Here is a 21,359-nt window from a genome sequence, read left to right as displayed (position 1 = left end):
TGTACCTTTCCTGTTAACATTAATAACTAGCTAATTACGACAGTATCCTATCTATTATCTATCTATCTATCTATCTATCTATCATCTATCTATCATCTATCTATCTATCTATCTATCTATCTATCTATCTATCTATCCATCCATCCTAACAAAGAAAAGTGGTGAGAACATTGTCCCCAATGAAGCCAACAACACAGATAAAAGCAAGAACAGTGGTCCCTGAAAACCCAAAGGCTACATTTTATTTAGTAATTTACAAAGAGAGATCGAGAGATCATTTATTTCTCCAAGTTCCCAGGTATCAAATCCAGGGAAAAGTATCTGTCCTATTTGGATCTCTGTAACACTGATCACTGTCAGAAGTTCAACTGATTATCTTGATTAGCTAATGGAGCATGAGGGGTTGAACTCTGTTGTTGAAAGGTGACCATATTGATAATATCACCATTTTCAATAGGGAAGGATGCTTCTTCTGATGCAAGTCTGACTGGCCTCTTCTGCCTTTGCTGCTGGAACCTAGTCAGTTTTCCCTCATTATGGGGATCTGTTTTCTTATTGGGGTTATAAAAAGCAATGTGTGTTTGTTCTGAAGGAGTAAAGAAGGTAAAATTCTGTCTGTCCATCACAGAGGAGATTCAGTGGGAGATGATTTCAAAAGCTAAACTGGGGATAAGGTGTCAACCTTGTGATTTGTGAAGACTTGCCAAGATAATTCAAACCACTCTCCATTTGGCATTTGAGAAAATTACTCTGACTTAGATTACACAAACATGTCTCTTCCTTCCCCTTGCCTCCACTGAAGGATCTTTTTTACCTTCTAATTGATCATCTGCACTATATTTTCTGAAGACCCTGGTGTCAGCATTTAGGCAAGTGAAATGCCAGTGCCGTTGTAAATGGGGGAATAAGTGCGTAACTTGGACATTTTTATAACAATCACATCAGACAAAAACCACATTCCAGAGAGTTTTAATGGATCTAATAGAGGCCCCGGGACTCAGGGGAGCAGAAGGCTAGAGGCCAGAGAATTCCAACCACTGAGAAGAAAACTAATGGACCATTAAAGCGCACCCTGGAGTGCTTTGTCGTTGTCAGTAGAATTAGAATATATATCTTTGTTTTAAAATAGAATTCAGCTTTGATGACATTTTAACATGTTGCCTGCCTTTTCTCCATTGACTATGGGTACCTTAAAAAGTCACGCAGAAATGAGGATGCAGCAGAAGCAAGTTAAACCTTTGATTTCACAGAGAAACTAGAAGCATTATGACAATTAAATTATTTTACAGGGCTATGAAATTACTCTATAATCTAATTATTATACAAAGACAGATGGATTGTAGGTATTTGGATTGTGAATGAAAATAGAACATCAATATAACCCTAAGAAAACGATGCCTGGAATAACTTTCTATTGATTGACTTCAGATTTTTAAATAAACGTGCAAGTATCTCTAAATTCATTAAAAAGGTTTTAGCATTGAAATTGATTCATAAAATGTCTGTGTTGGTAACTTATGTGGGAAAATAAAAAAAAACTGGCAACATATTTTAAGTTTCTAAACCTATGTTTGGGTTGCTTTAAATGTGTCACCTTTGTAAAATAATGATCTGTCCCTCTACATTTGGTAACTACAAGATCCTGCTAAATCAACTGAGTTTCTGTAATGCCCCACATATTAGTCTAGACACAACTTTCCTGTAAGCCTAGTGACAAGATCTCATCATCAACTCATATTTAATCAATGTTGACAGGAGGCCCAGAAAGCTCAGAGGACTGTAAAAATGACTCCTGAAATAGATGCTTTTAAAACTAACTAACATAGGTATGCTATTGAGACCTGACGATCTGGGGTGGTGGGTCTATATGTCATTACATCCTATATAATAAAAGCATAGCATGCAAATTGTCCCCTCAACTGGGAGTTCATCTGGGAGTTCGACCAGGGGGTGGAGCCAGCCAGGGGAAGGGAGGGAGTAGCTGACCGGCAGCCAGCAGCCACTAGGGATCCTACCAGTGCACAAGTTTTGTGCACTGGGCCTCTAGTTATTTTATATTTAACTGTATGAAGAGAACACTACATAATGTGAGGTCAATTAGGTAAATAAATTTTCTAAGAGAGATGCCTCACATTGGAGGCATTTTATTCCAATTTATCACATGGAATGATAAATAAGAAATGTCACTAAAAATTAAGTACTTAGTGATGTGTATATCAATTAGCCAATCTTAATAGAAAGAATGGTGAGGGGTAAATGAAAAACTTTGTAAATGGCATGAAATAATTTTCACATTTAATATCGGTGTGTTAATTTTCACTGCCTCCAATGGTTCTTAGAGGATAAAATATGATGTGTATGCATGTGGTGTGTGTGTTTAAAAGGCTAATATGCAGATCGACCAAACGGCAGAATGACCGGTTGCTATGACATGCACTGACCACCAGGGGGCAGGCGCTCAATGCAGGAGCTGCTCCCAGGTCGTCAGTTCACTCCCACAGAGGGAGCGCCGCTCAGCCAGAAGCTAGGCTCACGGCTGGGGAGCACAGAGGCGGTGGCGGGAGCCTCTCCCACTTCTGCAGCAGTGCTAAAGACCCCTCGAGGTATGTCCGTGGGAAGCGGGCCTTAGCCAGCAGGCAGACATACCCCAAGGGATCCTGGACTGAAAGAGGGCACAGGCTGGGTTAAGGGAACCCCCCCACAGTGCACGAATGTTGTGCACCGGGCCTCTAGTTAAGAGATAAAGTAGAATCTCTGAGTCATGGAAGGTCAATCTCACACACTTGCACAAAGACCCAAGTTTGAATAATAGCCAGGATCTGCTTGCTTTAGCTCAAACATATATTCTCCAAAGAAAAGTGTCTCTCTGAGCTGTGTCTGTTGACCAGCTATGTCATCCAGGTCTCTATATGAAGTATAGTCTTCATCAAATTCATGTTATCTTTAGTAGGATGCTCAACAAATAAAACTTGTCCAGACATACCTATAGGGTGTCCCCAAAAATGTATACACACTTTAACAGCTGATAGCTGTTAAATGAAAATGAAATGTATTTTAATAAACAATTCCTTTATATTGATTCAAAGTGTGTGTGTACATATTTTGGACACTCTATACATACTCAGAAAAGGAAGAAAAGAAAGACTCCCCCAACTGCTTAGTGGAAACAACTCAACATTTTTCTATGTTCTTTTTAAAGTAACATGCCCCACATGAGGCTGTGCTCCCACGTTATGTAGTTCCTGGAATATTTTGTGAATTAAATTCTTAATTTATTCATATATGATCCTCTGGATGAGAAAAGAAATTCAGTCTGTGTTGTAAATCCCAGATATGGTTGGGTGGCTTAGAAAAATATGAAAAGGTGAAATCGATAGAACAAGAAATAAAAGAAAAAGTCCTGTAAGTTTAGGTAATATAAAAACATTAATGATTGACAGCTACAAGTAACCTTCCTGATCTTTGAACAGCACCAAGTACCAGTATAGTTCTTAGGCAAAAGTTAATCCTCTCAGAACAATGGCACTTTTTCATTTACATAAAACACACATATTCAAATTACAAATATAATGTGGCCCAATAGTCAAATAAAGATGAATGGCCATTGAAAAAGAGAATTTTGGAAAAGTGGTGCATAATGACATTTCTTAATCTATAAATTAATCACATTCAGATTTCTAATTAGACATTGCTCACTGTGCCAGGAGCTTATTTTGGTCAATGAATTTGAATTTTATTTTACCCCAACTCAGGAGAAGAAACTGAGGGGGGAAAAAAGGAAACCCTTTATTTATACATAGTTTAGATTCTTGCAAGTCTGTATATTTTTTCTTTGACAATAATCTGAAGTTTATGCAAATAAGTTAGTGAGCAATGAAGAATTTGGTAAGCTTGTAATATAGATATATCACTAAAATAAATAGGGTTCATGTAGCTCTCAGATGATAATTAATCTTTTTGTAAGTATAAAGAATGGAATTTGTTTGGGGTAAAAATGGTGACTAAATCCATTTGTTATTTCTATTTATTTCAAGTGACTTATAGAATGCAATTAAATATGGGCTTTCAAACACATTTCCTTATAATTGTTGATTTAACATTAGTAACTATCCTTAGATGCATAAAGAGAGATTGGCAGTTCTTTAATATTAATTTACTAAACAGTTAGAATGTAAAGAATAGCATAATAAAGTATTCCTTCTGTTGATAAATTTTGATAATGCCCTTCTACTGTTTGTGGTAGTGTCTGTGTAGAAAATAGGCAACAAGATGATGGTGCAATGGCAGGAGAAATCTCTGCAAGTTTAAACTGGTATTCCAGAGGCCGGTTCCATGGTCTCAATACAAGAAGTCAGACTGAAAAGAGGCCTAAGGTCACTTGTTCTTAGATATAGGATGAGTGGAGTTAACTTGTGAAATGCTGTAAAGAGTTATTCAGGATTGGTAAAGTGGGAAGAATATTGAATTGGGATCCTATTTTTGGATCTATTATCCATATAACACATTATCTAAAGTTTGATTCTCTCTTAAAGTGCCCAACATACAATAGTTGCCTTCAAAAATATGGGTTTGTATGTAGATCTTCAGAAAGTTGCTTTCAAAATGTCAAGTCCAGGTCTCCAGAAAGACCATAAACACAGCAACTTCTAAAAATTATAGGACATCCATAATTAATCATTTATGATGACATAAGTCTTCAAAATACATTTATTTTATTCATTTATCATATTTCAATGTGATTTGTTATGTGGTTGCCTTACCTCTTTTCTAAATCTCTTTTATAAGGTGTAAAGGATAAGTGCACAGGGCAGAGCCTGCGTTTGAAGCCACCCTCTGCTCATTATGATAACTGTCATATTCTGGGCACATAGCTTCACTGGTATCTTCCTCAAAAAAATTGGGATCATCCTATATGATAAAAGCCTAATATGCTAAGTGTCCGGTCATCCACTTGGCTGTTCAACCAATCAAAGCATAATATGCTAATGATATGCTAAGGCTGCTCAACTGCTCGCTATGACGTGCACTGACCACCAGGGGGCAGACTCTCCGACTGGTAGGTTAGCTTGCTGCTGGGGTCCGGCCAATCCAGGTTGAGCAAGACGGGCTGGACACATCCTGTAGCCCTCCCACGTCCCTCCCCTGTCCTGATCGTGCACCAGTGGGGTCCCTCGGCCTGTCCTGTGCCCTCTCACAACCTGGGACCCCTTGGGGGATGTCGGAGAGCCGGTTTTAGCTCAACAGTGGAATGACTGGTCGCTATGACACACACTGACCACCAGGAAACAGATGCTCAATGCAGGAGCTGCCCCCTGGTGGTCAGTGCACTCTCACAGCGGGAGTACTGCTCAGCCAGAAGCCGGGCTCATGGCTGGTGAGTGTAGCGGAGGTGGCAGGAGCCTCTCCCGCCTCTGTGGCAGCGCTAAGGATGTCCGACTGCCGGCTTAGGCCCGCTCCCCATGAGCCTAAGCCAGCAGTCGGACTTCCCCCGAGAGCTCCTAGACTGCAAGAGAGCACAGGCTGAGGGACCCCCCTGAGTGCACGGATTTTGTGCACCAGGCCTCTAGTAGTCATATAAAGTCCATCAGGTTAGTATGCAAAATCAGTGAGTAACACATATTGCTTGATACATGGACTTAGAAAGTGCTCAATAACTTTATCATTTCTCTAATCTATTCATTGACAAAGGAACCAGAGACCCTTGAAGAAATGATCAGTTCTAGGACTGGAGCAGGAAATATGTACGAGTAAGTCATCGTGGTGCAAGGAAGTGCTGAAGCACAAAACAAAAGAAATCAACAAAAACACAATGCCCATGGCACCACAAAGGACATAAAAGTCCACTGAAAGAACTCCCAATGGCTAAAGCTAGAACAATTTTGAACAAAAAAAAAGTGGTCCAATTATAACCCAAAGTATAAAATACATATACATGAGTCCATATTGATATAAACAAATGAATAAATAAATGAATGGGGAGAAGAGACAAATATCCCACTAAGGAAAATTGCAAATAATGTATAGAATTACTCTGTTCTTAAGGAGGTGGAGCATACCGCCTCACTCCTTAAGTGGAAGCTGTAGACAGTAGCCTTCGTGTGGAGTGCACAGTATGGTATAGGGCAGGAGAGATTAAGTTTTCCATGGAGAAAGTTGACAAACAGGATCTCACCTAAGTGACGATGCTCAACACCAGTAGTGATGAGTCACATTAATAGTGTATATACCAATGATGTGATGAAAACATCAAGTTATCTCTGTGGTTCTCCCTTCCACCCTCCCCCGCCCCCAAGAAAAAACAACAACAAAAAAACAAAACAACAACACAAACCCATAACCCCAGTTTAGTCATGGGGAAAAATCAGACCAATTCCAATTGGAGCACATTGTAAAAAATACTTGACTAGTCCTCCCCAAAACTGCCATGTTTATCATAAGCAATGAAAGTTGGAGAAACTGTCACAGCCAAGAGAAGCCTGAAGGCATGTAATTGAACAGAACATGGGATCCTGGATGGGATCCTGGGACGGAAAAGACCATTAAGTAAAAACAAAGGAAACTTTAAAAGTGCAAACTTCAGTTAATACTAATATATCCACAATGGTTGATTAGTTGTAACAAATGTAAAACATAAAAATGGAATATTTACATCAGTGAAAATTGGGTGTGGGGTCTGTGAGAACTCTTTATACTATCTTTGCCATTTTTCTGTGAATGTAAAACTGTTCTAAAAACTTAATTTTGTTTAAAAAAGCCCAGTGTCCAACACGAACTCAATCTGTGTGTCTCTATTCCAGATCTCCATGAAAGAACGTCTCATGAACCAGTCTGGGTCAGAGGGCAATCCGGGTTCAGCCAAAGTCACTGGTTTGTGGATATGGAATCATGTGTGTCACATAAGCATCTGACTTCTGGCTTTATGGGACCTCTTTACTGAATGGCCAACTTTTATCATCTCTGGCAAGGCTGTAACCATTAAAGATACTTTCCATCTGATAGAAATTTTTCATAATATATTTTGAGAGGTGGGGGTGACAGAGGACCGTATCTCACTAAAAATAACTTGCAGTGGGAATGACCTTCACATTACCTAGAATTGATCTCATGGATAATTATCTTAATTATGTCAGAAAATGCATTTCTTCCATTGGCTATAACTACCCCAGTAGATATGAAAGTGCCTTTATTGGTAATCTGCACTATTGTGAGGACCTCACAGGCAAGGCAGAAAAGCTCTAAAAGCTTGATGGGGATTCTTGACAGTGAGCATTTAATGGTGATGTGTGCATAACAGGAAGTCAGAGCTCTTCTGCAAAGTGGATTCTGGTGTCTTCAGTCCATCAGTGGCGACCACAATCTTGAGATCCGGGAAGTAACATGTTTTCCAGACCGATGGACATTTTCAGTGGAGAGAGAGAAAGAACTGATGTGCAGAAGACTCTGTGAAGCTTATAATCAACTAAAGATTTAAATTCTCTTTTGTACAGAACTTGAGGGGTTCATTTGATATATTTTCTAATATATACATAAGTAAATATACTGTTTATGCCCTCATTTATTTTTCTATATATTTTTATCCCTTTCTTCCTCTCCTCTAATTCTGTAGACAATAAATCTAGGTTTGGCCCTAATCGGTTTGGCTCAGTGGATAGAACATCGGTCTGCGGACTGAAGGGTCCCGGGTTTGATTCTGGTCAAGGGCATGTATCTTGGTTGCAGGCACATCCCCATTCAGGGGTGTGCAGAAGGGAGGTGATTGATGTTTCTCTCTCATCAATGTTTCTAACTATCCCTCTCCCTTCCTTTCTGTAAAAAATCAATAAAATATTTAAAAAAAATCTAGGTTTGAATAGCCGCTCTATCGATTACCAAGGGTGTGACCTTAACGGGGTTATTTAATTTTCTTGAAACTTAGTTTCCTTATTTCTAATGGTGGGTTTTTCAAGTGAATTTGTTAGTTTATTTAAACCAACTGGTGCCTGATACCTATTAGCTTCCCTTTCGCATCTCTCCCCTACCCGACCCCAGCCCCCTATATGGCCCTTGCATATTTATTTGACACAAACGTGTGTATTTGTGTGTGTGACTTCACAGGGTACCTTCTGTGTAAGGGCCAATGATGTTTCAGGCACCCTGCTAATATTATTACATGGATGACCTTACAGGATTGTTATAAATAACTTTATGGCTAATCAATTTTATTTCCAGAGTCATCGAAAAAGCTACCCAATGCCCTAGCCAGTGTGGTTCAGTTGGTTGAAAGTCATCCAGTTCACCTAAAGGTCACCAGTTCAATTCCTGGTCAAGGCACATGCAAAGGTTGTAGGCTCAGTCCCTGGTCAGGGTGTGTATGGGAAGCAATCAATCGATGTTTCTCTCTCACACTGATGTTTCTCTCTCTTTCTCCCTCCCTCTCTCTCTCAAATCAATAATAAATAAACTACCCCAAATTAGTAAGTCTCAGAGTTTTAACTAGAAACCAAACTTGTATGACTCCAATATTCATGCAGTTAGTTCCTACATTACACCTACCTTATACTTTCCATAACATTAGCTAGCCTAATTGAGAAATTAAGGACTGAAATCCAATTGAATGTTCCACCTTTTACATGATTTATCTTGTTTTAGCCTAATGACTATACCATTTATCCACTTCAAAGATGAAGAAACTACAGATCAACTAAGTTATTAACTTTTCCAGGTCCTCAAAACTCATAGAGAGGAACCTAATCTGAGCAAGACACTGGACTCAACAATCGAATTTGTAAGTATGGTCTTTTTCCCAATGGGAGAAATGGACATGCAGAAGGTCAAATTGTGTGGGAATGAGTAATTTTATTGTGCACAGAATAATATTACTTAGGTGTTAATTCTGCCAATGCACAAGCTGGTAACCTGTTTTAAGCTTCATTTAGCATATGAGGAGAATAATGATACCTCATGGGGTCATTAGAAAATTAAATGAGCTACCATAGAAAAACATAAACCATTATAAAAGTGCAGTGGCTTACTGTAATAGAAACAGAAGTACATGCAGAAATTCTGTGGGGGCATACACAAAGTGTTACAGATTAACTTCCCCTAGAAAATGGAGATTAGGACTCAGGATATTTACTGAAACACTGTTTTGAGAACTTATACCTGTAGAATGGGGAAGACATAGGATCAGGCAGAAGTCATTGAGTTGCAAAGTATACCCCCCATACCCTTTAAACCCATCAGGAACCCTGAAGCTATAATGATCCCTCAGAGTTGAGTTGAAGGGGGCAGCTTTTATACACCCATGTTGACCAGTCATTCAATGCAGGCTACTGGAGAGGAGGCATGAATTTGGGCAAGGACAATTTGCCAAACCAAGTCAAGCCCCCAATGAGTGCTGACAGCTGACAAACATATTCACATAGCACTCTTAGAAGCTGGGAGAACAATTCCCAGTTTCAGAAAGGATATCTACATAGTGCATGGTAGAAGAGACAATGGTATTTTAGTAAACCCCTTCTCCCCCTTAGGTGAAAGGAGTCATAAATGTCTACACAAAAGAGGGGATATTTGATGTTGGTTTTAGTCTTAGACTTGATAAATTCTGAATCTTCTGTCTACTCACCCTCACCCACACCCACAGAATCAACCCTCTAAGTAAGCATTTTATAGTTTTATCTCTTATCGCTTAATATGGGAGAAGGAAGACACCTCTTGTATTTGAGTACTTTTTTTTCTCCTGAAAAGGTAATTTCACCTGATCAGATGATAGCCTTTTATGATATATCTGTATTGCTTCTCTGACATCATTTAGACTTCGCAAGTGTAAAGTGTAGTCTCTACTAGCTCCTGGACATACCCAGAGGCCACAGATAAATACCAAATATACCATATTTAGAAGCCTTGGCATTGCAGTCCATTTTCATTCAAGGGCAACTGGCGAAATTTGCTCTTACATGGACTTAGCTTCTTGATGTCTTATTTTTTCTTCCAAATTATCTTCTAACAGATGATCTAAAAGTCCTGCCCCTTGTGATTTGCAGAAGAAAAGCTTTCAAAAGCACTTTCTAACACAGGCTCCCATCAAAAAGTTCTCTTTACAAATTGGGCCACATGAGCAACATGACCTCCTGCTTTATGTGAAATTACATTCCAAGGGAGGTATTTATTCAACCCAACTTATCAATGGCATCTATACTATTTTACAACCTTTTTCTTTCCTTTGACACGCCTATTTCATTAGCGCATAGGTGATAATGGGGAACAACTTCATTAACTTGAGGTTAGCCAACAGCCATTTCACTTGGCACTTAATCCAGGAAAACAGTTTCACTTCATTAAAAAACCTTCATTTAACTGCTGTGAGACCGTAATTATTCCTAACTGACACTGAGATATCTTGTTGGAGTTCCCAGAAGTATTCACTCACAAAAGAGGACCCAGGACACAAACCCCATTTCGAAGAAAGGAAAAGGCATTTAAGGTGTTCCATCTAGGGAAACCCAAAGGATTAAACTCTTATTTTAGCAGAAAGAGACAAATTTATAGAAAGGTGAATCAGAATTTCTGTAAGTTCCAGTAAATAATATCAACTCAATCGTATTCACAGATCAGAACTCTGGGGCAGGGGGAAGTGGGGGGTTACCCTTTCTCTAGTTTGTCGCAAGACTGTAAGACATGGTCTTCTAATATTACAAATACCAGCTATTATGTTAGGAGCACTGGAGTATAAAACTCAGAACATACCGGCTGACATTTCTAACCCTATGCATTTGAAAATGCAGAGCTGAGAAAAAGAGAGATCAGTTTGGTAACTTTTCTAAAGTCTCCAGCTACTATGCCATGAGCGTTCAAGTCAAATACACCGAAGTGTGAGTCTCAGCTCTACATTCTCAATCTCTGTGCACAGATTGTTCCTTTTGCCTAAACTGTTTCTAATTTGTGTTCTGATTACTTGCAATGACATTTTGTAGTGTGTGTGTGTGTGTGTGTGTGTGTGTGTGTGTTATGTCACGGTTAATACCACACACAGAAGCTATGCCTCCAATCCAAGGCAGTGTGAAGGCAGCACTGCTGCTGACACCCATTGATGTTTGGGCCAACTGCTGATGCCTGGGCCATAGGCACTGAATTTAGCAAGAATGTCACCATTTCATTCCTGGAAGAAGCCACCAGAACTATTCAACAGAGACACTGTTTGCTTCTGCTGCTCAGAGTGGTTAAACATATGCTTTCTATTTGTTTTTTAATGTAAGAAACTCAGAGTGAGGTCTCAAGAGAAGAAGAAATGGGCAAAAGAAAAGGCAGTTACAGGTAAATGCAGTAATCTCACCAGGATATCACTCTGGAACCGAGGTGGCCCTCGGGGAAGAGGGAGCTCAGAGGAATCAGCCATTCTTGATTCATCCTGGAAATCCTATCCTCAGTGGTCTGTCCCAATAACCATCTCAACAACCTAAGATGAATCTCCTTAGGCTTTCCACAACATGACCTGTTGCGTGGCCAAATATATGTAGATATACTCAGTGGTATTCAGCCACCTGGACTGGCTTATATCCTTTGAATTTTACAACTAAGGTTTCAATCAGAGCAGAGCTAAAGAAATGACTTTATTGCTGAGGATCAGACCCTGGGGAAACTTATTTCCAGGTCTGTGAAATATAAATTAGAGCAGTTTAGCTATCCCTGTAGGCCATATGCCCCAAAGACTGACTGTGCATTTATGACTCAATTGTCAAATAATAAATCTATTGTTTTAATGGCCCTGACCCCCTCTTGACTAAAGAGAAAAATGGTTCTTTTATGATTATTGATCTTTTAAGTGATGCATTGTGGGGTGTGTGGGGTGTGTGTGTGTGTGTTGGACAAAAAGACAAAAAAAGAAAGCTAATTGGTGAAAGATTTTTCTTAAATGTGGACTTATAAGTGAGACAGACCTGAATACTCATTGTTGTGAATTCGACAGGACATAAATATTGATATATAGACAAAAGCCTAACAACCTGAATGCTTATCTAAATGTCTATCACCAACCAGCTCTATGATTTTGGGAAGATTGCATCACCTTTCCAAGCCTCCTCTGCAATAATCGCACCTAACTTATAAAATTATTATAAGATCAGAGGGATAATAAAAATAAACCACCTAGAACCCAGCATACAAACTCAGTAAGTAGTCACTATGACTGTCTCTAGTGTTTCTTAAGAGACAGCAGAGCGAACCCTTTGCAAACAATGTGGACTGCCCCACAGTATCTATGTTAAGCTTCTGCTTGAGTTAACTGTGCTGAACCAACTCTGAACATTACTGTTTTCTTTCTTGTTCAAAATCCAGTACAGTGACTAAGCCAGCCAAGTAAATATGCTTAGAACACCAGAAAGCTGACAGGAACTCACTGACCCATCACATCTTCCAGGACCCTGCTCATTACACCGCACGGCAGTGCTATATGGCAAGCAGGGACCTGCCAACAGAATGTGTGGTTTCATCCCAGGTCAGGAAAGAGATAGAATCAGGGAGTCCCTCTGGGGTTTCTTCTTTCAAATCTTGTGGTACATTAAAACAATTTTTTTTGGTAATTGTATCTATTTGTTATTCCATTTATTTATGCATGCACTGTTGATTCTTTTATGTGCCCTGACCAGCGATGGAACCCACAACATTGGTGTATAGGAATGACATTCTACCCAGCCAGGAATCTATTCTTTAAATTTATTTTATTTTTTATTAGAGATACCCTAGCTCTGGGAAGATGACTATCCTAGGTGTGGCAAGGATTAGATAACTCATCATAGGGATTCTCTGTGCCCTACTTATAACCGGCAGGGGAAAGCAACATAGAGAGAAAATTACATGCAGGGAGCATAGATAAAACCATTAGGCTTTGACTTTGGAAAAATTAAAATACAATCATAGCTAAGAGATAATTATAGTACCATTAAGATAATGAGTTAATTATTATATTAATTGGCAGGTTAATGGATCACCAATACAGATTTTAAAAGTCTGAACTTAAATTACAGGGAAATAATATATTAAGAATATTCTCCAGATAATGTATTTTACAAAAACACCCCCCCTCCCCCCCAAAAAAAGAATTCCTGATTATATATGTACTCCTGTTCAAATAATACTTGGGAAACACTTAAATAAGAAAGCATAGCAAGACACCAACAATCTGTAATAATACAGAGACTTTTAAAGACTAAACATGTGATTTGAGATATGATATCAGGTATGTTTTAATTAGATTTTTATTTCTTGAAGAAAAGATGTCATATATATCTTATTGATATTTGTGGTCTTTTCCTTTTCTTTGGAAGTTGAATCACATTCAGTTCTACCTGAGGTCAGTCATTCTAATACCTGTTAGCCTTTATTCTCCTGCTTTCAGTTGGTCTACCAGAAATTGAAATTATTGAATAAATCAATCCTAGGCTAACTCTTTGATGGAAGTCTGCATGATTATTATAAAGATCATGGTGGTTGTCTGACCACTACGGTGTACACATGAAACTAATACACAATCATATTGAATGTAAAATGTGAGTGGAAACAGAAATTAAAAGTTTTAAAAAAGCCCTGATTGATGTGGCTTTGTCGGTTGGAGAGTTCTTGGGCTGGAGTCCTGGTCTGGGGCACATGCAGGAAGCAACTGATTGATGTTTCTCTCTTACATTCATACATTCATGTTTCTTTCTCTCTTTCTTTCTCTCTCTCTCTCTCTTCATCTCCATTCCTCTCTTTAAATATCAATAAAAAATTTTTTTAAAAGGAAAAAATAATGGGTTCTGTCATTTCAGAGCATAACTTTCCATGTAGTCTCCAGTTGTAGAATTTTAGAAAAGCCACTTAAACTTATTAAGTTTGTCTCCTCAGATATAAAATAGTGTCTGATGTTGGTGCTGGCAGACCTTTTACCATAGTTATATCCATTTAAGGCCATAGGTTCCTGAAAAGGAAAGACTTGATTTACTAAGGAAATCCATAGATAGATTGATAGGTAAATAGATAGATAGAATTTTCATTTTTAATATCACAGGAATAGACATCTTCAGCCACGTATTTTTTAAATGGGCTTTCTGAATAAAAAATAATTCTTACTACAATATCTCATTACCCTCCATGATATAATTTAAAAAAACGATCTATCTCTAATATTTATATCTATCATCTATCTATCTATCTATCTATGATATTTTCCCCCTGTATTTAGCACAGAGTTTCAAAAACTTTTTGAATATCCTAAATCATAGAAGTGCCTTTGTTGTGTTAATGAGGTGACCCCTGGCAGAATGAGGGCTGGTTGCTATAGAAACCAAGTAAGTGATCAGAGACTTGGAACTTACAGGATGAGGATTGGAGATTCAGTTCAATCACGTGTTCAATGATTTAATCAGCTGTGTAAAGAAATTAAACCTTCTATTCAGTGGAATCTTGATAAAAATTCTGACTATTGAGGCTCAGAGAGCTTCCAAGTTGGTGAGCGTCCTAATGTACAGAGATGGAAATGTTGGTATACCAGACTCTCCACGGACACATGCTCTTGCTCTCAGCACCCTTGTAGACCTCACCACTATGTGTGTATCTCTTCCTCTGGCTATTCATTTGTATGTCATAACAAAATGTTTCCTGAGTTCTATGAGTCATTCTAACAAGTTAACAAGCATGAAGGAGAGTTATAGAAGCTCCTGAAATGGTAGCCACACTGAGTGAGAGTGCAGGTGGCTGGGCGGGGGTGGGGTGGGAGGGGGGGGAGGCGGGGAGGGATGTGTGACAGGAGACTTGAGGCTGGTGTGTGAAGTGAGCAGTTTTGGAAAACTGAGCCCCTTATCCTGTGGAGTCAGTGCTAGCTACAGCTAGTTAGTGTCACATCTGAATAAAATTGTAGGACACCCAGTTGGTGTAAAAGCATTGGTGATAAAACCTCCTCCTTCAGTCTATTATTTACAAAGGAAAAAAAGGAAAAACCAACAAAAAACTTTTCATAGATCTTGAATACATGATTAACTTCTGGTATCAACAAATGAACCAGTTCACAGAGATAGTTACTGTACATCAATATGGGAAACGGTGAACCATATAAAAACACTAATAATTACCAGTGAAGATGAGCTGGATTTATGGCTACAGCATACATTTCATAGCCTCACTGACTCTACTTCTCATTCATTTAAGTTTGTAGCTTGGAAGAGGCCTCTAAATTCATAGAACTGAATGTTACTAATTGTAACTTGATACATGGAAAGTGCAACCAGAACCTGGTGTATATCAGATTCTAGTTCTCTCTCTCTCTCTCTCTCTCATCTAGTTGCAAATTCTGAATTCCTACTGTCATGTTCCCCAGACTTTCCACAATACTGTGATTCATATGACCAGATGATCAATTCATGCCCTCACCATTGAGGGACACCAGCCTTTGCCCACATTCACTCTAATCCAGTCTACGAAGAGTGAAAGCCACCTTCCTTCTTCAGGGAACTTTTGTTCAACATGTGCTGAGTAGTACAATGGCTGACATGCAGGACATTAGGTGACCAAAAAAATCAATCACCAGGCACTGAAAGTTCTGTGATGACAAAGAGAGTGTTTTCTTCAGAAACTCATTAATTTCAAGTGGGCACACCAAAGAATGCAAGCCTTACGTGGGGAGGATGCAACTTTTACATAGCAGATAGGAGTTTTCTCACATGTCACTGAATGCTATCCTAAGGGTTCAGAAGAATTTCTGCAAAGCAAACTCGTTGTCACAAAGAAGACAGAGGATGTTGAAGATTTCACAGCCGGTTCTTAGTGAAGCATCTTCAGAAGAAATTAGATTAACACGAATCTTGAAGCTACTACTAAACTGACTGCATTCTTTTGCTATTTTTTTAATGTTGTTAGTTACTTTACATGACATTATTTAATTCAGAACTCAACAATCAGTTTTTTTTTTAATAATCATGCTAACTTGAGATTAAAGTTAACAACTGACCCTCAGATAAAAGCACTTTAAAATATCCCACTATCCTCTTGTAATTTGTTTCCTAAGATACCACAGTGTTTTAGAAATACTAATGATTCCTTAAAGTATTCCTAGAATGGTGACTTTATTTTCCAGTTGACAAGGTAAAATCAGAGAAAATAAGTCGTTACTCTCATATTCACACCTATATGTGAAACAACAGCAAGAAGACTCAGGAAAATATCTTGATTTAGACAGTACATTCCTTGCAAAGATGTAGAACGCAGGAGGGCCTCCCAAGGCCTAAAATGTTATACATCACCCTCCCTGTGAAATGTCTTTATTGCGCATAAAATCTATTTGCCTATCTCATTTGCACCCAACAGACACTACCATTTGGTATAAAAAGAGAGATTGATCACATGCAGGCAAATGTTATTCCTGAGCAGAGAGAAGTCCAGGACACCATATCATAACAGAAAGTCACAAGAAGCCACACAGGTACACAATATCCTTGCTATCTAGTTGTTCTTAGTTCAGGTGTAACTGGAATGCCCCCATACGTTGTTGATTTAGGCAGGTTTTGTTTTCTCGCTCTACTGCCATAGTGAATTTCTCTCCAGGCCTTGCTTCCATCTCCAGGAGAGAAAGGAAAAAGGAAAACTGTTTGGCAATTACTTGAGAAACATTTTATATAAACTTTGAACATTGCAAATTTCATATCACTTTCAAGATCACTGTCCCTTTCCATTCTGATACTTTTCTGAATGGTATCAGCGATTTCCTCAGGATTCAGGACACTCCATGACTTCTCACACTGAATAAGCTGCCGAAAATGGGCACCCAGGGGTTTGACAATATTTCTGGAAGTCAGACGCAGGGAAATAAATGGGGAGGCAATCCATCGTTAAACCACTCTGCACGCAGCAGCCAAGCCTTTAGTTTGGTCTTATTTTGCAGCACCTCCAAGAAACTTCAGAAAAAGAGGTGGCCGGGAGAACCCTGGCTGCCACCATCACTGGAAAGAGACAGGAAGATAATGGTTTCTGTCACTGAACAGAACGGCCGGATGGCTTTTCTGCGGGAGGTTAAAAGTGAGGCTCACACACTCTGCGTGAGCTCCTGCTGGCCTCTGCCACCGAAACGCAGACGGGCTCACCACACAGACTTCCCAGCGAGGCTACAGCTGCAGGCTCCGCAGGGAAGAGACTAGTATCCCCGCTCCCCACCCCTCCTGCACCCACAGGCAACAAGCCAAAGAGCAGAAACAGCCTTGGGGCTCCTGGTGACCCTCCCAGACTCACATGATCAACTTGCTCTGGGCTTTGGCTGTTGTTTCTATCATTTACTTTTTTAAGCTGTTCTTTCTTCTGTCCAGCTATGTTATATATTTGTGAACTGATTTCAATATATTTACTTTTGGAATAAAGTAGATTGTTTCTAGTTAATCATCTGAAAGTAAGAGCAAATTCTAATGCAAGTGCTAAAGGCTTATTCCTCAGGCCCAGCTGGATTTTGACTATAACACACTGAGGGATATAATGTATTAGATGAATGTGAATAGCAGTTGTGTATTTAGGTTTGTGGCCTTTACTACACTCACCTTCAGTGCTCCTGGGTTTTCTAGACCTCTGGCCCCTTGCAGTCACCTCTGCTTTCCAGCTCTGCGTTTTGCCTTTGGTATGGCAACTGATCCTGAATGGGGAGGTTGGCCCCTGGCCTCACCTCCCAGAATGCAACTCTTTACTCAGAACTGACCTCTTTCTGGGTGTATCAATGGATCAGCAAGCACCCTGTGGGAACGTGTTGAAAATGGAAATTCTATAGTCCCACCTCCTGAATCAGGAACTCGGGGGTGGAGGGGGAGGGCACAGCAACCTGGCTTTTAAAAAGTCCTTTAAAGGATGCTGGTGAGTACCACTAGGGGTGAGAACCACTGGGGTGGGGGGGTCTACAAATTACCCCACTGAAACCAGGGCACCACTAGCTGCACATCTGGATCTGTTAGCAACAATGTAAACACAGCATCCTAGCATGAATGGCGTTGATCCCCGCCCAAGGCCCAGTCAGAGAGCTGGTAACCTAAAGAGACACCATAACAGACTCCACATACATATTCTCTAATGATAATAAAACAATCCGACAATGTCTCAATCCTTTCCACCTTCCATTATTGGTGGTGTGAAAAAGAGAAAGCAGCAAATGCCTTCTGGGTTTGTAGAAGCCCCCTTGTGATGTAGCAAAAATCAAGTGGACTTAGGGGTCCTAGACACACTCTCTTTCCTCTTGGATCCCTGTGTTTTCATGCTAATCTCCCTTATTTTTGCTACATTTACTCTACTGACATTTTGCTGCCATGAAAAGGAAAAGCTAACTCCTGTTTATAATAAAAGGAAATCATTTCTTTATGATGACTGAGAGACCCTATGTTAGTTTTAAACATATTCCACTTTATTTGGATTAACAAAACTTGCCTTACTCCTTCCAAAATTCTTCCCACTCGCTCCCCAAGTCCCAAGTGCTGATAGTAATGGTATGCAGTAATGGCCACAAACCTAAACACACAACTGCTATTCACATAAACCAATCAATCTACAACCCCATCAGATCCAGTGTATCCTCCTTAGTCCCACGAATACTTCTGCTTGTGTACTTAGCTTGTTTTCCATTTTTGCCTCAGTCTCTACTGGTAGAGCAGTCCTTTGATCAGAATGCCCTGCACTGTATTAATCAATGTTTGCATCTTCTTGGGAGTTTGCCATGTCATTACCCCGCCATCTAATACATTATATCCCTGAATGTGTTACAGTCAAAATCCTTAACCAATTTAAATTAATGTTTGAATACCATCTTCCTCTTTTTGTACATAGTTCCCCTTTCAAAAGACTTCATAAAAACCAGAATCTTAAAATAAGTTCAAAGGCATGGGCATCATCTTAAAAACAATATAAAATTCAACACCTCATTGACTTTCTTCTCTTCCAAGGAATCACATTTTTTCTCTTTTTCTTTCTAATGTTACTTGAAGCTGTAAAATTCCTTATTATCCAAAGTATACCTTTTTCTTTATCAATTTTTAATCACTGGTTATGCAGTAGAGGCAGAAAAAGCAAAGACTAAAATATTGCTAAGTTTAGTTATCATAGATTCCTATTCCTTTACCATTTTGGAATCCAATGAGATAGAAGACATCAATAATATTTCTGTATTAACATTCATCTCAGGTTTTTTTTTTTGTTAATGCTAACACTACCCAAGTTCAGAGCTTTAATTCTTTACTTCATTAATATTCCAGGAGCTTCCACTCTGTTTCAGTTCTACAAATGAATCTCTGACCTTCACCAACACATGGAGGGCAGGGGGGGGAGAGAAAGAGAGAGAGAGAAAGAGAGAGAGAGAGAGAATATCCTACACACCATGTATACACAATTTCCTCCATCCTTTATAACTTCCAGGAGTTACCATCAAGTACAAAACAAATTTGAAACCCCCTTTAATTTCAAACTGATAATTCTGAATCATCCATCCAGCTTTATGTGTTTCTACTTTGAAGGTTTCCATCTTTTCATTCTAAATTTTCTTGAAAGAAGAATATCTTCTCGTATTCCAAATTCATTTACTAAAATCCTGTCCTTTCTCCCCCACTCCCCAATCTTTGATTTTGAACAATTCTAGACACACTCTGAGGTTGATAGAATGGTGCCAAGACTTTGCTACATTGGCTTTAACTTTTTCCCCCCACTTCTTTAAAGTGATAGATATTTTGACACTTCACCCTTAAATCATTCTATATTTATTACATAAAAACCCAACAATAGCAGTTCTACACCTGTCAATCCTGTTTTTATTTAGTCACTGTTGTTTACACTGAAACCTCATCATCTTACCATGTATCTTAACACTTCCCCCCTCCAGGACTTGCCTTAGCAAATGTTCTTGGGAATGCAGGTGACAAAATCCCCACAGGAAGCTGCTCTCAACCTATGGGGGTCTTGAACCAGTGGATAAAACCCCTAGTCCCTGCCTTTTAGTTATATTTCTGGAGTGCATTCTACACAACTCCTCAGGCAATCCCTAGAGGAACAGTTACCCAGAAGGCTACAGTACACAGCTCCATGGAAGCTGCACCACTTACATGAGGGCTCTACTCCCATCTCTACTCTCCCCACTCACTGCTCCTCCTAGGATTACTTTAAATAAACTCTCCACACACAAGTTGTTGTCTCAGGTTTTCATCATGGGAGAATCAAAACTAAGACTATCCTAGACAAGTTTAACAGGGGATTTAATATTATCATTTAATATTCAATGTATATCCAAATTTCTTTAATTGCCCTCAAATGTTCTTGTTGTTGACTCTCCCCCCGCCATGAAGAATCACACATATGTTTTGTTTGCCTTAAGCTAAAATATCCTACCTCCATAATTTTGTTTTTCTTTGATTTTTCTAACAGCCTTGACAATTTTAAATATCTTGGGGCTGTTTTTGTTTTTTTAATAGAATGTCTCACTATCTGGATTTGCCTAATTCTCACCCCACATTTATTTCAGGTTAAACACTATGTAAGTGGTATTATTAAATCATGTCAGGAAAAAATATTCTTCCAATTTTTAAAGACAATTCTATCTGCTCTCTGTATTGGGAGCCATTTTGTTTCGTTCATGTGCTTTGTTTCACATGAAAGGCTTTGTCTGCATGCATACCTGAGCACGCCACCCAGATGATAAGGTGATAAGCCCAGGGAAATTCACCATTGTATCTTGATCACCTTTGCCATCCCACAAGTGACTTGCAAAACACACTGGTTTTCACTCTTTAAAAAAAAAAGAAAAAGAAAAAAATATATAAATGAACCCAATATAAGTTTTTTTAGGTATTATAATAACTCCTTATTAAGTACATTAATTAATGTGGTGGTGATATTTTTCTCTTTCACTTAGTAATCTATAAGAGAAAATTGAATAAAAGGTTTAACATAGTTGAGGTTACCTAACTGTGGAAAACTAAATAAAATGTTTATCCATACATAGCATGTACACAAATACATATATGCACACAAATACTATATATCCCACATATATTTCTATGAGTTTTTGATGCTTCTGGGGAATGGAGTCGTATTTTTAAAATATGAAATATGGTCTGTTGTTTCGGTAACTGAGTATTAAAACTTTTGACATTTTCATCTTTAGAAATACAGCCCATTCACAACCAGTCATTTGTTAAATTTGGAAACTGTTCATTTTCTTGGCAAGTTTTTCCAACTTCAGGCTGTGCATACAATGCAAGTGACTGCACCAGGATATTTTTTAACACATCCTACAGATCGGTGAACTTGAACTCCATGTGGGGAAGGAAATAAATGTACCCTGTACACTGGTTTTTGTAATGACAGAGTTATCTTGCTGAGCTCCCACACTCTGCTCACCTGCA

This window comes from Myotis yumanensis, unplaced genomic scaffold, assembly GCF_028538775.1.
Source record: "Myotis yumanensis isolate MYYU_CA2020_CCGP unplaced genomic scaffold, mMyoYum1.0.hap1 SCAF_18, whole genome shotgun sequence".
NCBI lineage: Eukaryota > Metazoa > Chordata > Mammalia > Chiroptera > Vespertilionidae > Myotis > Myotis yumanensis.
Note: the sequence above shows the minus strand (reverse complement) of the source record.